At 44.9% G+C, this 17721-nt stretch overlaps 1 protein-coding gene across 1 annotated transcript in view; it reads left to right on the top strand.

The window, feature by feature from the left end:
- The window catches only part of LOC115169740 (ecto-NOX disulfide-thiol exchanger 2-like), a 400179-nt gene that overhangs the window by 205287 nt on the left and 177171 nt on the right, over window positions 1-17721 (top strand). The gene's annotated exons all lie outside the window — the stretch shown is intronic.

Genomic DNA, 17721 nt, shown 5'->3' with positions numbered 1-17721 from the left:
CTATATAGTCTGTGTAGTGTACACGTGTAGCTCTATATAGTCTGTGTAGTGTACAAGTGTAGGTCTGTAGCAGGTATTCCCAAACTGGGGTACTGCCGTTTGGGGTACGACAAATAAAAATGTGATTCACATTTAAACAATTATTATTATTATTATTATTCTTTTTATTTTACATTTTTTAATCATTGTTTTTTCTTCACATTTTCAAACAGTCCATTTATATTTTCCAACGGGGCTATACATTTGGATTAGTTTTTTTTCTCACGTGAGTAGCCTCGTTTCACTGCCCCCCCCCCAAAATGAAACCATCTAGTGTTCAGCGAAATAACAACACAATGTCAAATACAGGTATTCTGGTTAAATAATTAACATCCAGTGACATTAACCTTTACTCTCTCGTGGGAATTCCACTAACGGTCCGTATGTAGCCAAACGTAGGTGCTGCTCATGTTGGTATCTGTACTGATGGCACAAAAGCCATGACAGGGAGACATAGTGGAGTGGTAACACGCATGCAAGCAGTTGCTCCCGACGCCACTTGTGTACACTGCAGCGTCCACCGAGAGGCTGTCGCTGCCAAGGGAATGCCTGACAACTTGAAAGACGTTTTGGACACTACAGTGAAAATTGTTAACTTTGTTAAAGCAAGGCCCCTGAACTCTCATGTATTTCCTGCACTATACAATGATATGGGCAGCGGCCATGTAACGCTTTTACAACATACTGAAGTGCGCTGGTTATCAAGGGGCAAAGTATTGACACGTTTTTTTTAACTGAGAGACGAGCTTAAAGTTTTCTTTACTGACCATAATTTTCACTTGTCTGACCGCTTGCATGATGACGAGTTTCTCACACGACTGGGTGATGTTTTTTCTCACCTGAATGATCTGAATCTAGGATTCTCTTTGGACTCTCCACAGCTATATTCAATGTGCAGGACAAAATTGAGGCTATGATTAAGAAGTTGGCGCTCTTCTCTGTCTGCATTAACAAGGACAACACACAGGTCTTTCCATTATTGTATTATTTTTTGTGTGCAAATGAACTCAAGCTTACGGACAATGTCAAATGTGATATATTGAAGCACCTGAGTGAGTTAGGTGCGTAATTACGCAGGTACTTTTCCAAAACGGGTGACACAAACAACTGGATTCGTTATCCCTTTCATTCCCTGCCTCCAGTCCACTTACCGATATCTGAACACGAGAGGCTCATCAAAATTGCAACAAGCAGTTCTGTGAAAATGTTATTTCATGAGAAGCCACCGCCAGATTTCCGGCTAGGGCTGCACTCAGAGTATCCTGCCTTGGCAAATCGGCTGTTAAGACACTGATGTCCTTTGCAACCACGTACCTATGTGAGAGTAGATTCTCGGCCATCATTAGCATGAAAACTAAATACAGGCACAGACTGTGTGTGGGAAATGATTTAAGACTGAGACTCTCTCCAATACAACCCAACATTGTTATGTGCATCCTTTCAAGCACACCCTTCTCATTAACCTGTGGTGAGTTATTCACAATATTCGATGAACAAATAAGGTTTTATATGTAAGATGGTTAAATAAAGAACAATATTATTGATTATTATTATATTACTATTTGTGCCCTGGTCCTATAAGTGCTCTTTGTCACATTCCACAAGCCGGGTTGCGACAAAAACTCACACTCATCGTTAAGTTTAATAAATGTATCGAATAGTGTGTGTGGCAGGGTTACAATGATGGCAAAAAACAACATTTGAGAGTGCGCTGACCCTGGTGCCAGAGGGGGTACGCAGCTGGAGGTTGAATGTTTGAAGGGGTACGGGACTATAAAAAGTTTGGGAACCACTGGTCTATAGAATCTCCTTGTTGACTGACAGTAGAGTGTAGGCCTTATACAGAAGGTGGATCTTGTTGACTGATAGTGAAATATTGTATGGAGGTTGACCTGTCTGTGTTGACTGACAGTTGAGTATTGGTCAATATGTCCTTGTTGACCGGCAGTAGACTCTTTCTGTGGAAGTGGACGTGTCCTAGATGTCCGGCCAGTCTGTCTTGTTTCTGTTTGGTCTGGTGACACTCCTGAGCACGTCTCCCCGGACAGCCACTTGACAGTCAGCCATGATGTCACATGGCCATGTCACACAGCCATCACAGACAGTCACATGCTCAGTGTCAAAGAAACCAGGTTGTCATCACTCTGAATGGACAACCTTGGCCTTCTATTCGGTCAACAGAAAAGGACCGTCATGAATTGAATTTACACAGACCTTTGTGCTTGTGAATGTTGCCTTTGCAATAACACTGTCTCTAATTGAAGTATTGGTAGCTTTATTGATAACACCACCAAGGTGACACCACCAAGCTGGACCAATGAAACCATTAAAATAGGTAGTTGACCTCCAAGTGTTATCTGTTGTCATGGGAAACAGCCTATCAGAGTTGCCCTAGCATTGATTCCTGCATGGAGATTGATGGACAGATAGAGGAGCAGAATTCATCCTTCATGACATCCTTGTCAAGTAGAATAAGCCAAACAGAAAGTAATCTCTATCTCCTCTCCTGTAATGAATCTGCAAAGCCTTTGTTATCAAGAGGTACAGGTGTGGAGAGTTCCAGGCATGTCTGCTCCTTCCTCTGGTCATGTAGCTCTAAGTGCTGTGTGTAATAGCTGTTAGCTGGGAGGGTCAAACACACACACCATCAGAGCAGCAACAGCCTTTTCTTCAACTGGAGATAGACCCAATGAATTAAACGTTGCTGGACGCCAGTTATCAAGAGGGTGTTGACATTGTTGGGAGACACAGTCAGGGTGTCTGGGAGTTTATTTTATTAAGGTGGCCTGTACCTGTTTCCCTTGTAATAGTATCCCATCACCAGAGGTTACCATGACGGTAGAGCTAGAGCTGTCTGGAGGGAGGGAGAGGCGGGGCCAGATAAGAGAGGCGTGAGGTCTCTGAGTTGTTGACATTTCCTCACAGCAGCTCCCTCGGTTGTAATTGGCTGTTGGAGATAAGATCCCTGTGTTCTAATTGGCTGCTGATAAGAGCCTGGCAGCATCAGCATCAGCAGGTCAGATAATGATAATGGGACACCAGTGGAGGGAGGAAGAGATTAAAGCCCCTCAGAGCTAGACTCTACTATCTGTCTACTGGACTACTTTGTACTGGCTGCTCTGCTTCCTACAGTCACTGGACCACTCTGACACAGGACATTGGAACTCTGTGATACTGGGATATTACCATTCTAGCTAGCTTCAGAGAAGCTCTGCTCAGCAGACTGTGGTAAAACCAGAGGACATTGTTCAGGGCTGCTTTACAGCAGCAGAGACTAACTGTATTGTGCTGGTTAGGCCCCCTTTAACCACGCGCATCAGATTTGATTAATGTCTGAACAAAGGTTTTTCTGCTTTTAATATTGAATCTCATACTGCAGGACTTTTTCTCCCTCTCTACTGTAACTGTAGCTACACACAGTGTGTTATTATGCCCTGAAGAGACTCCTCTGCAGTGAAATCAGTGTGTGTGCATGTCCAAGCATGAGGTGAATGGGTAATGTGTTCATCTGTCTCCAGCTAGTACTGTGGTCTCCTGTTATTGGATAATGGTGCATGGAACACTCATTAGCTACACTGTTAGAAAAAAAGATGCTTTCTAGAACCTAAAAGGGTTCTTCGGCTGTCCTCATTGAAAAAACCTTTTGGTTCCAGGTAGAACCTTTTTACATGGAACCCAAAAGGGTTCTACCTGGTGATGTTCTACTGCCAGACCTTTAATAATAACAAAGCATCAGAGAGCATCAGCCTTCTCTTCAGCACTGGTCTGTTGTTCTGACAGGCACCGCAAGAAAAGAAAAACAGATTAAAGAAACTCTTGTGCTTGTTTTTTGAGAGGGGTGTCAAGTTCTCCCTGAAGTGCACAGGGAGCCATGATTAAATAGGCTGAATGGAACTTAATACCAAATACTATAGAATCATATTTATCCTAGCAAAAACCTTCAGTTCAGAAGTCTGGTTTTGTGGTTTTCATCTCCTTCTAGCCTCTGACATGTAGAGGTTATGGTTTGTGATCTCCTCAGAAAGTGGACATCTTGGTTTGGGGATCTCCTTCTTTCTTCTCCTCCTGGGACACATGAAAGATGTTAGGACTGTCAGTGAGAGGGAGTGTTTTCTCAGGCTTTCAGAGCTGCCACTTGGGAGTCCTATGTTGAGTTTTTGAGAGAAAATACATATATTTTTTGGTCCAATGGAACATAATACTGCATACTGGGTTGTTTTTTATTCAGCCCTCTTCTTTGAGCTGCTGATACGTTTGGGACCAGATTTTATAACAGTTAGCATGGCCTTCCTCTGCAGGCGATTTCCCAAAGAAAGTAAGATGTCTGTCTTAATCTGGAAGTCCCTACTCCTCTATCCATGTACTGAACAAACATACAGTATCTACATAGATAATCTCTATATATGCAGTGATAAAATGTAGCTACACATGCAAACAGCAAAAAGCTTGCACTTTCTTAGTAATTTAATCCCCCATTGGCTTGATAAAAACCCCTTCATATTCTCATATTCTTCATGTTTGACTTACCTGTTGAATGGTTTTGATAAAGAACCTCTGTTTCTGTTTAATAAACCTTATTAAAAGACGCCCCCTCCTGAAAAGATTGAAACACCTAGAGTTATTAATAAAAAATTCACACAAGCTCATTGTTGGCTCTCAATGGGATTTGCAGTAGTAACATGCTTGAATGTATTGATAACTGCCTCAATTTTCTGTGGTAATCCTTCATGCGGGAAACAAGGAAATGAAACCCACTTTGCTGAAATGGAAGTGCTTTGCACTTTTGGGAGTGATAAGCGTTGCCAACGGAAACCAAATGTCGGCAACATGGTGGAGCCAGGTGATTACATTTGTTGGTTGTTTAGCTGAGACAAGGAAGGACAATATTAAGGGAAGTCATACATATCACTTGATGACCACTGCATGGTAGTAAATGTAAGGTCATATCACTTGATGACCACTGCATGGTAGTACATGTAAGGTCATATCACTTGATGACCACTGCATGGTAGTAAATGTAAGGTCATATCACTTGATGACCACTGCATGGTAGTAAATGTAAGGTCATATCACTTGATGACCACTGCATGGTAGTAAATGTAAGGTCATATCACTTGATGACCACTGCATGGTAGTACATGTAAGGTCATATCACTTGATGACCACTGCATGGTAGTAAATGTAAGGTCATATCACTTGATTATCCCTGCACGGTAGTAAATGTAAGGTGATGGTATTGGATTGACAGCTGAGTTAAATGTATCTTAGGTGTTACAGAGCGATAACGAGGAGGGAAGAGGAACAACATGAAACACAAATGAGGAGGAATGCAAAATGAGAGGCAAGATCGAGCTGTCAAACGGAGATTATGTAATTACATTTATAATCATTGGTTTAATTCCACATCTTTTCCAGGGTTTCAAACAGATTTCAGGCAAGACTTGAAAGTCTAATGGCCAGGCATTCCCTCTTCAAAGCCTCTCCTCTGTGTTGTAATTAAGGTCTGTTAATGAAGTCGTTTTGATTAATGAAAGTTAATGTGGGGGAGAGAGAGCAGAGAAAAGCGGAGGCGGTAGAGCAAACCGCTATCTAGGAGGGAACTAGCAGATCAGCCCACACCTCTCTCATTTCTACATTAATGACCTATTAACCAGTCATCTGTCAGTGTTGATTCAGATGCAGTGAGCTGAGATAGACATCAAAGATGGAGACAAGGAGCACTCATATCTATCTTCCAGTGTGTGTGTGTGTCTGAGTGTGTATGTGTGGTGTGTGTGGTCTGTTTCTGTGTCTGTGTGAATGCGTGTATGTGTGTGCTTAGTCTTGTGCATGTGTGTGTGTGTGTGTGTCTGTCAGTCCATGCATGTATGTTATTTTTTCAAATATGGAGGCTGACTGAGGGATATGGAGATAAGGATTGAAAAGCACTGAAACATGATCAATAAATCGGTGTATACTTGTCTCTTTTGAAGTCTATTCCTCCAAGATAGCTCGTTACCCTGACCATGTGACTGTCTCAACAGAGAGCCTTTTATTCTCCTATGAGGAGATTGAGAATGACTGAAGCCCCACTGGGCAAAATGTATTACGTACTAGAACATCATAAGCAGTGGGCAAGAGTATCTGGGCGGTTTAGAACATCACAAATTATGTGAATGTGGGATGGTTTTATTGATGTCACACCCTGATCTGTTTCACCTGTCCTTGAGCTTGTCTCCACCCCCTCCAGGTGTCGCCCATCTTCCTCACTTATCCTCTGGGTGTTTATACCTGTGTTTTCTGTCTGTCTGTGCCAGTTTGTCTTGTTTGTCAAGCTTACCAGCGTTGTCCTGTCAGCTCCTGTCTTTTCCCAGCCTCTCCTTTTCTCGTCCTCCTGGTTTTTGACCCTTGCCTGTCCTGACCCTGTATCTGCCTGCCTGACCACTCTGCCTGTCCCTGACCCTGAGCCTGCCTGCCGTCCTGTACCTTTGCTCCACCTCTGGATTACTGAACTCTGCCTGTCCCTGACCTGTCGTTACAATAAACATTGTTACTTCACACAGTCTGCACTTGGGTCTTGGTTTTATTGATGTTAATGTGGGATGGTTTTATTGATGTTAATGTGGGATGGTTTTATTGACGTTAATGTGGGATGGTTTTATTGACGTTAATGTGGGATGGTTTTATTGATATGAATGTGGGATGGTTTTATTGACGTGAACGTGGGATGGTTTTATTGACGTTAATGTGGGATGGTTTTATTGACATTAATGTGGGATGGTTTTGTTGATGTTAATGTGGGATGGTTTTATTGACGTTAATGTGGGATGGTTTTGTTGACGTAAATGTGAAATGGTTTTATTGATGTTAATGTGGGATGGTTTTATTGACGTTAATGTGGGATGGTTTTGTTGACGTTAATGTGAGATGGTTTTATTGACGTTAATGTGAGATGGTTTTATTGATGTGAATGTGGGATGGTTTTATTGATGTGAATGTGGGATGGTTTTATTGATGTTAATGTGAGATGGTTTTATTGATGTGAATGTGGGATGGTTTTATTGATGTTAATGTGAGATGGTTTTATTGATGTGAATGTGGGATGGTTTATTGATGTGAATGTGGGATGGTTTTATTGATATTAATGTGGGATGGTTTTATTGATGTGAATGTGGGATGGTTTTATTGATGTTAATGTGAGATGGTTTTATTGATGTGAATGTGGGATGGTTTTATTGATGTGTAGATTTTTTTTAAATGTATTTTGATTTTTTTTCCTATTGTGTTATTGACTGTACGTTTGTTTATTCCATGTGTAACTCTGTGTTGTTGTTTGTGTCCCACTGCTTTGCTTTATCTTGGCCAGGTCGCAGTTGTAAATGAGAACTTGTTCTCAACTGGCCTACCTGGTTAAATAAAGGTGAAATAAAAAAATATAAAATGTATAGAGCTAATGAGAACTAGAGCACTGATTACAGTCACCTTCAGGAACCAGTTCAAAGCTTTTAATCTCCCATACTGGTCATCTCTCGCTCTCTCTCTCTCGACCTCTAGCCCTCTCGCTCTCTCTCGACCTCTAGCCCTCTCGCCCGCTCTCTCTCTCGACCTCTAGCCCTCTCGCCCTCTCTCTCTCTCACCCTCTAGCGCTCTCGCCCTCTCTCCCACTCGCTCTCGCTCTCTTTCTCTCTCTCTCAAGTCCTTAGCTTAGTGATGAGCTTTGAGGGCACTATGGTGTTGAGCGCTGAGCTGTAGTCAATGAATAGCATTCTCACGTAGGTGTTCATTTTGTCCAGGTGGGAAAGGGCAGTGTGGAGTACAATAGAGATTGCATCATCTGTTGGGGTGGTATGCAAATTGGAGTGGGTCTAGGGTTTCTGGGATAATGGTGTTGATGTGAGCCAAGGTGGATTTACTTTATGCCTGAGATATATGGATCGGTAAAGAGTTCCATTCAGCTGTGGCTGTCACGACTTCTGCCGAAGTTGGTTCCTCTCCTTGTTCGGGCGGTGCTCGGCGGTCGGCGTCGCCGGTCTTCTAACCATCATCGATCCACTTTTCATTTTCCATTTGTTTTGTCTTGTCTTCACACACACCTGGTTTCAATTCCATCATTACATGTTGTGTATTTAACCCTCTGTTCCCCCCATGTCCTTGTCTGGAATTGTTTATTGTAAGTGCCTGTGCACGTTATGCTGGTGTGTGACGGGTTTTGTTACCCATTGATTTATTGTTCTGTTTACGGTGGTTTTATTTATTAAACTGCGCTGATGTAAATCAGTTTTTGCTCTCCGGCAACTGACTTCTCTGCCGCCAGTACGCAACCCCTACAGAATTCCGGACCAAACTTATGGAGTCAGCAGGAGCAGGTACCCCGGGTATAGGGGTGGAGGAGCGCATCCGGGAGCACGCAGCAATGCTCCACCATCTTGGCACCACCATGGACTGCGTTGTCCAGACAATGGACCACTGGGAGAGACAGGGAGTTCTCCCAGCGCCTCCACCAGCACAACCGGGGTCTCCACTACGTGCCCCTCCTTCTCCTGGTCCCAGTGGGATTCGTCTCTCCCTTCCCCAGGAATACGATGGGACGGCTGCGAACTACCAGGGGATCCTGTTGCAGCTGGACTTATACCTGGCAGGGTGTCCGCCCTCGTCTCGTACCTCACCTTGAAAGCCCTGGAGTGGGCCAACGCCATATGGAGAGAGGGAGATGCGGCGTTGGACCAGTTTGAGGAGTTCACCCACTGTCTTCGACCACCCGCCCGAGGGTAGAGCGGCGGGTGAATGCCTCTTCCATCTGAGGCAGCGCCCAGGAGTTCGCCCTGGAGCTTCGGACCCTGGCTGCCGGCGCGGGATGGAACGACAGGGCCCTGATCGACCATTATCGCTGCAGTCTGCGCGAGGACGTCCGTCGGGAGTTGGCCTGCAGAGACACCACCCTCACATTCGACCAGCTGGTGGACCTGTCCATCCGGCTGGATAACCTGCTGGCTATCCGCGGATGTTCAGATCGGGGTCTGTTGTTTCCATCCCGCCGCACCTCCTCTCTGATACCCATGGAGCTGGGAGGGGTGGTGCGCAGGGAGACCGGAGGGGGTTCCAGCTCGTGCACCATCTGTGGCCGCAGAGGTCACACTGCCGGTCGGTGCCGGGTTGGTTCCTCTGGGTATCATGGCAGCAGGCAGGGCGCTCTGGCGTCACCCCAGGTAAGCTGGCACCATTCTCACCCAGAGCCCTCTGTTGCACATATGTTTTTGTATGTCACTTTTCCTGAGTTTTCCCCGCGCTCGTCGATTCAGGCACGGCTGGGAATTTTAAAGATAGATCGTTCACCCATAGTTTAGGGAGCCCCGTTGTTCCCGTGGCTGTGCCCTTCCCCGTTCTTGCCTTTGATAGTCGACCATTAGGGTCAGGGTTGATTAGGGAGGCCACCGCTCCTCTGGGCATGGTGACGCAGGGGGGTCACAAGGAGAGAATTAGTCTCTTCCTTATTGACTCTCCTGCATTTCCTTTGGTGCTAGGCGTACCCTGGTTAGCTTGTCATGACCCCACTGTTTCTTGGCCACAGAGGGCTCCTACGGGGTGGTCGCGAGAGTGCTAGGGGAGGTGTTTAGGGGTTTCCGTTGGTGCTACTACGGTGGAAAGTCCGGACCAGGTCTCCACCGTGCGCATTCCCTCTGAATATGCCGATTTGTCTCTCACCTTCTGTAAAAAGAAGGCGACTCAATTACCACCCCATTGCGCGATAAATCTCCTGGTAGACGCTGCACTTCCCAGGATCACGTGTATCCTCTCTCACAGGCGGAGACGGAGGATATGGAAACATATGTCTCAGAATCCCTGCGTCAGGAGTACATTCGGTCCTCCACTTCACCCGCCTCCCCGAGTTTATTTTTTGTGAAGAAGGATGGAGGTCTGCGCCGGTGTATTGACTAACGGGGTCTGAACCAGATCACTGTGAGGTATAGTTACCCGCTACCGCTCATAGCCACAGCGATTGAGTCAATGCACGGGGCGCGCTTCTTCATCAAACTAGATCTCAGGAGCGCTTACAACCTGGTGCGTATCCGGGAGGGAGACGAGTGGAAGACGGCTTTCAGTACCACCTCAGGGCACTATGAGTACCTCGTCATGCCATATGGGTTAATGAATGCACCATCAGTCTTCCAAGCCTTTGTAGACAAGATTTTCCGGGACCTGCACAGGCAGGGTGTAGTGGTGTATATTGATGACATTCTGATATACTCCGCTACACGCACCGAGCATGTATCCCTGGTGCGCAGGGTGCTTGGTTGCCTGTTGGAGCATGACCTGTACGTCAAGGCTGAGAAGTGCCTGTTCTTCCAGCAGTCCGTCTCCTTCCTAGGGTATCGCATTTCCACCTCAGGGGTGGAGATGGAGAGTGACCGCATTTCAGTCGTGCGTAATTGGCCGACTCCCACCACGGTAAAGGAGGTGCAGCGGTTCTTAGGGTTTGCCAACTACTACCGGAGGTTTATCCGGGGCTTTGGTCAGGTAGCGGCTCCCATTACCTCACTGCTGAAGGGGGGCCCGGTACGTTTGCAGTGGTCGGCTGAGGCGGACAGGGCTTTTAGTCACCTGAGGGCTCTGTTTACCTCGGCTCCCGTGCTGGCCCATCCGGATCCCTCTTTGGCGTTCATAGTGGAGGTGGATGCGTCCGAGGCTGGGATAGGAGTTGTACTCTCTCAGCGCTCGGGTATGCCACCGAAGCTCAGCCCATGTGCCTTCTTCTCGAAGAAGCTCAGCCCGGCGGAGCGAAACTATGACGTGGGGGACCTGGGGCTGTTGGCTGTCGTCAAGGCCTTGAAGGCGTGGTGACATTGACTTGAGGGGGCTAAACACCCTTTTCTCATCTGGACTGACCACCGCAATCTGGAGTACATCTGGGTAGCGAGGAGACTGAACCCTCGCCAGGCAAGGTGGGCCATGTTTTTCACCCGTTTTGTGTTTACCCTTTCCTACAGACCAGGCTCCCAGAATGTGAAGGCAGACGCATTGTCCCGGCTGTATGACACAGAGGAGCGGCCCATGGATCCTACTCCCATACACCCCGCCTCCTGCCTGGTGGCGCCGGTAGTGTGGGAGCTGGACGCGGACATTGAGCGTGCGTTACGTGCAGAGCCCGCTCCCGTCCAGTGTCCCGCTGGGCGTCTGTACGTCCCGTCTGCTGTTCGTGACCGGTTGATCTATTGGGCCCACACATCACCCTCCTCTGGTCATCCTGGGATCGGTCGGACCGTGCGCTGTTTGAGCGGGAGGTACTGGTGGCCTACCTTGACTAAGGACGTGAAGATTTATGTTTCCTCCTGCTCGGTGTGCGCTCAGTGTAAGGCTCCAAGGCACCTGCCCAGAGGGCTCTCATTACGATGCTCTGTGATCTGATATTGGCCACCAGCACAGAACAGATCCTCTTATTGATGTGAAAAGATTTTGGTAGTGCTGTTCACTGGCCTTCAACAGAGATTCCATTTTTCCTGTGAAACCAGAAACGGACTTTCATACAATCAGAAATATTAGGCTATTTCTTGCCTCTGAATCAAATCCTTTGAATTGAGAGATGGCTTTCACTCCTCGATTTTCTATATTGTGCCAATCACATCCTTGCTCTACCAGTGGCGAAGAGAATCTCACCATGTCTGTACTGAACTCTGTACTTTGAGCCTCAATCTATTTTCTCTGACAGATACATGCCCATCCCACTATTTGGGAAACACACACACAAGGACGATTACATACTAGTAAACTACTCAGAGTTCTGGAGATAGCTGCAGATCAATAGAACAATAAACCATTTCTCATTCTGAACTAGACCATTTCCAGAGTCATGTATTTTCCTCTATTGATAACCTTTACTAATCCTGCCACCCCAGATAATGTTAGCCTTGCTACTAATGCTATTTTCCCCTGTCTAAACCACTAGAGCATTAAAGATGGCAGCATGTCCTCTTCATTATGGTCATTCTGCCTCCATATCACAGACTCACATCAATGAATAGCTGTAACACATGGACAGTGAAGTTGTATTCTATTCTTTCTATTTCTCACTACAGATACGCGATATGAATGTGTTCATTTAAAGGTTACATTTCTTTGTTTTGCCACAACTTTCCATTGATTTCAATGGAACACTTCCACATTCAAACCATCATGACCACAGCATGAATTAGGTCTGTTCCTCTGCTGTGGCCAACATGCTGCTGTATCATTAGGATCAATGGCACAATCAAGGTGTCTGAGAGTTATCTCTCATGAATATAATCATCCTGCTTTTAACTGTCCATAATGTCTTGTTGATGGTTTGTTTTATAAATGGTGATTAGATTTAATTGATGACAGAGACCAAACACCTTTGCTGACAAGGACCATCAGGGCTATTATGTACAAAGTGCAGGCATTTGATTTGATTAGAATCCAATGTCCATCATGTATTATATTTCCTAGCATTTTGTTCTGTGTTATTGTTGGGGAGCAGCTCTCTCCATTTCTCTCTCTCTCTCTCTCTCTCTCTCTCTCTCTCTCTCTCTCTCTCTCTCTCTCTCTCTCTCTCGCTCACTGACTCACTCGCTCTCATTCGCTCTCTCTCGTGCTCTCTGTGTGTTATCTGTGTAATCAGTGTTTCTGTCTGTCACATCCCTCTCTGGTAAAGAGAGGTGAAAACCCTCCTCGAGGAATGGCTGCTCTGCTCCAGTGACACAACACGATTGCCCCTGCTCCACACATCTAAAAATGGATCCTGATAAGAGAATAGAAACGGAGGTTGTTTACCAAAAAGCACTCTGTCCTTGGAAGTCCACATCAAAAATAATTAATAGACAAAAATCACAGCCTCTGTGGCTGAGGTGGTTTTTCTCTTCATCTTCAAGGTTGTCTAAGAGAAGAAATCAGTCCTGGGTGATTTTACAGTAATGTGGTGTATTTTACTAGCTGCATGTCCCCAGATACCTCAGCCTATCTCCTCTCCGAGTGTCATCATCCTCCGAAAATCTCTCCTCTCTGCCGGTAGAGTTCTGGACATGAGAGCGTGATACACACTGAAGAAACACTCACCTATGAGGGGTGAATAATGTCAGGAAAGACACACTGGACAACACTGAAACACCAAGACCACATCAGAGAATAGAGATTCCTCTCCAGTGTATTATGCTATTGCAACGCACTCTGATGAAACCAATTGTCTTCAATGTTATGCTGAGTAGATGGCATTTCACTCCTCATCTCCTATCAAAGCAGTGAGTCTGGAATCCTTTCTTTCTTCAGAGTTTAATCACACAGCTCTTCAAAAGAGCTCAGTTAGTTTAAAACTAAATGCTGATCTCATTCAAGCTACTGTATCATAATGAAAGCTAATCAGGTTAATCAGGCAGTTAGCCTGCGCACAAACAGTAATCAGCTGGACTGCATGACAATGCAGTTTTGATTTGTGCTCATTGCTCATGTCAACATCATTATGCCATCAGAGTTCATACCTGCATCATTTCTCTGGTTTGGTGAACACATATGTGTGGATGATTCATTCAGCTCAGAGGTCAAACAAATGTAGAAGCAGAGTGATGTTGGATTTTTGTACAGATGAAAACAATCTCTGATATGCCTGAAAAACCAACAAGTGACTCACCTCTGCTGGCATTAAATGTGAATGAAAGGCTTTATCATTTTTATCAACTGTCTTGATAAAAGCTGGATACAAATGTTTATTGTAGTTGGAGTCTGATGATGCTACTGTAGCCTTCCAACCCTAGTGGAGAGCTTCCAACCCTAGTGGAGAGGTGAACTACTGTAAAAGTAGGAACCTTAGTTTGATAAGGAAGATGGGGGACACCCTCTGAAAACCCCTTGAGGCTTCAACACACCATAAAGACTGGTCATCAGTTAGCCACTGTTGGCTTTTGGTCGTCATGTGTCTGGGCCTTTAGTTTTCTGAGGTTGAGAGATTGGGGAGACCCTTTCCACTCTGAAAGCTTCTTGGCAGGATCAGGCTGAGCGATTCCCTGGTGCAGAGAGATGTGTCCTCTGGCTGCTACTATCAGCTACTTCTGTCTGAACTCTCCTTGCATTGGCCCTCATCCTAAATGAACAGATCTGTTGTCTACACCCCACTCTGAGTGATCCCTCGCAGCTCCACTGCTAATGAGAAATGCTCTAAGATTTCTATATCAGTAAGAGATGAAAGGGGGGAAGGCCACTAATACATTACTAAACACACACTCTGTCTATAGGTGGATGTGGATGCACTCTGATGTGTGCAACATATCATTACAGTTGTCTCCAAAGCTCCAACTTATGAAATAGAAAAAAGTCATGTAGCCAATTCCTTACTTGGAATCAGTACTCTCCACTGTTTAGTGTTCATCTAGTTGTGCTGATGTTGGATTCAGGTGGAGGGAATCTCTGACACAAACAGAAGACAGGGCAGAAACACACCGATCTGCATCCACTAGATTAAGGTTTAACAGACATCCATCCACTCCAACAAAGCTATTTCACCATGCATTTCATTCTCCCTGGTGAGTGTTTTTCATGCATAAGGATGGCCTGGCATCACTAATCTTAGCATTGCGTTTGAATGAAAATGGCCGCCTCTTCCTCCTCCGCCTATATTGTGATTCATGCTGTGAGTGTAACGACCCAGAACTCATATTCAAAGGAAATCACAGACATCTAATGTCTTGGGTGTTTTTCCTTTTGATATACAGACCTACAAATGAATAGTTTTTCCTTTGAAATAAGGACATGAACAGGTTATCAATTAAATGAAACTCCTTCATCTCACACAGCAATTTTCTATTCAGGGAGTCCATTCATGTCCAATAATCCTAGGCTCATGTAATTATTGTAATTATTAGGTTTTTGTTCACAACCACAAACAGCCATTATGCAACATTTTCTTAATAATAATGGATGAGAGTCAGGTAGAGGCTGCTCGCAATTTTCTACATAGTTACACCAACCATTTCCTACTCCCTCCTTTTCACTCACCCCCGACTCTCTCTCCCTCTCTCTCTTTCTCTCTATTCTTCCATTCTCTCTAGTTAGTCCTGAGTGCAGCCTTCCTTCCCTGTCGGTATGTGACCATGATTGTGTTCCAGGAGGCCTTTCTTTGTAAAAAGGTTGCAATTGGCCTGTTAGCTTTTAAGACCGTTATGTCCGTTGTAAACTAAATGTCCCTGAGCTTCTCTTGGCCTGCTGGGAGGCCTCCAGCCAATGAGCCTTAAAGCGGATTAATTTCCCATCAGCACCTTGGGGGAGCCTTTACTGCAGCTCAACGGCCATTAAGGCTGGACTGGCGTCACAGAGGTCAGGGGCAGTATCATTCCTTTGGCCAAAGGAAATGTGGATGTTTGCAGCTCTAGTTGTTAAAAAAAAATTCAACAACTAAAGCAGCTTTATTTTTAATCAGAACCCTGGAAAGCCTTCACCAGGGGAAGACTGGCCATTTGGCATTTCACACAAAAAAAAAAATTGGAATTTTTTTATTTCACCTTTATTTAACCAGGTAGGTTAGTTGAGAACAAGTTCTCATTTGCAACTGCGACCTGGCCAAGATAAAGCAAAGCAGTTCGACACATACAACAACACAGAGTTACACATGGAATAAACAAACATACAATCAATAATACAGTAGAAAGTCTATATACAGCATGTGCAAATGATGTAGGATAAGGGAGGTAAGGCAATAAATAGGCCATGGTGGCAAAGCAATTACAATATAGCATTTAAACACTGGAATGATAGAATGTGCAGAAGATGAATGTGCAAGTAGAGATACTGGGGTGCAAAGGAGCAAGATAAATAAGTAAATACAGTATGGGGATGAGGTAGATTGGATGGGCTATTTACAGATGGGCTATGTACAGGTGCAGTGATCTCTGAGCTGCTCTGACAGCTGGTGCTTAAAACCTGTTTGGGATAGGGGGCAGTATTGAGAATTTTGGAAAAAATATGTGCCCATTTTTAACTGCCTCCTACACCAACTCAGAAGCTAGAATATGCATATTATTGTTCAGGTTTGGATAGAAAACACTCTGAATTTTCTAAAACTGTTTGAATGGTGTCTGTGAGTATAACAGAACTCCTATGGCAGGCAAAAACCTGACAAGGTTTCAAGCAGGAAGTACCCTGTCTGACAAGGAGTCGTGCGTCTTGCATCTGTTTATTGAAAAGTAAGGATCTTAGCTGTAACGTGACAATTCCCAGGGCTCCGATAGGCTCTCAGAACCCGGGAAATAACTGAAGGTTGACGAGGGAGCCTCAGGCTGAAACACATTATCGGCTTTGGTAAGTGGCGGCTCAGAGGACCTTTGAATGAGGCGCGTGCACGATTCGCTCCTGAGGAGAAATTTAATTCGGCTGTTTAGGCTCAATGCATATTCCCGGTCGGAATATTATCACTTATCTAAATAGCTAGCCCTGTGATGCCGGGCTATGTACTTAGATTATTGCAAAATGTGCTTCATCCGAAAAGCTATTTTAAAATCGGACATATCGAGTGCATAGAGGAGTAATGTATCTATAATTCTTAAAATAATTGTTATGCTTTTTGTGAACGTTTATCGTGAGTAATTTAGCAAACTGTTAGTAAATTCCCCGGAAGTTTGCGGGGGTTATGCTTTTTCTGAACGTCACATGCTAATGTAAAAAGCTGTTTTTTGATATAAATATGAACTTGATTGAACAGACATGCATGTATTGTATAACACAATGTCCTAGGTGTGTCATCTGATGAAGATCATAAAAGGTTAGTGCTGCATTTAGCTGTGGTTTGGGTTTATGTGACATGATATGCTAGCTTGAAAAATGGGTGTCTGATTATTTCTGGCTGGGCACTCTGCTGACATAATCTAATGTTTTGCTTTCGTTGTAAAGCCTTTTTGAAATCGGACAGTGGGGTTAGATTAACGAGATTCTTGTCTTTAAATAGCTGTAAAATAGTCATATGTTTGAGAAATTGAAGTAATAGTATTTCTAACGATTCAAAAATCGCGCCACTGGATTTCAGTGGCTGTTACGTAGGTGGGACGAGTTCGTCCCACATGCGCCAGAGGTTAAAGCTAGTGAGGGAGGTAAGAGTCTCCAGCTTTAGTGATTTTTGCAGTTCGTTCCAGTCATTGGCAGCAGAGAACTGGAAGGAGAGGCGGCCAAAGGAAGAATTGGCTTTGGGGGTGACCAGTGAGATATACCTGCTGGAGCGCATGCTACGGGTGGGTGCTGCTATGGTGACCAGTGAGCTGAGATAAGGCGGGGCTTTACCTAGCAGAGACGTGTAGATTACCTGGAGCCAGTGGGTTTAGCGATGAGAATGAAGCGAGGGCCAGCCAACTAGAGTGTACAGGTCACAGTGGTGGGTAGTATACTGGGCTTTGGTGACAAAATGGATGGCACTGTGATAGACTGCATCCAATTTGTTGAGAAGAGTGTTGGAGGCTATTTTATAAATGACATCGCCGAAGTCGAGGATCGGTAGGATGGCCAGTTTTACAAGGGTATGTTTGGTAGCATGAGTGAAGGATGCTTTGTTGCGAAATAGGAAGCCGATTCTAGATTTAATTTTGGATTTGAGATATTTAATGTGAGTCTGGAAGGAGAGTTTACAGTCTAACCAGACACCTAGGTATTTGTAGTTGTCCACATATTCTAAGTCACAACCGTCCAGAGTAGTGATGCTGGATGGGTGGGCAGGTGCGG

The sequence above is a fragment of the Salmo trutta genome, chromosome 3 (genome assembly GCF_901001165.1).
Source record: "Salmo trutta chromosome 3, fSalTru1.1, whole genome shotgun sequence".
Lineage (NCBI taxonomy): Eukaryota > Metazoa > Chordata > Actinopteri > Salmoniformes > Salmonidae > Salmo > Salmo trutta.
The sequence above is the reverse complement of the archived record's forward strand: the minus strand, read 5'-3'. Positions and strand labels throughout refer to the sequence as shown.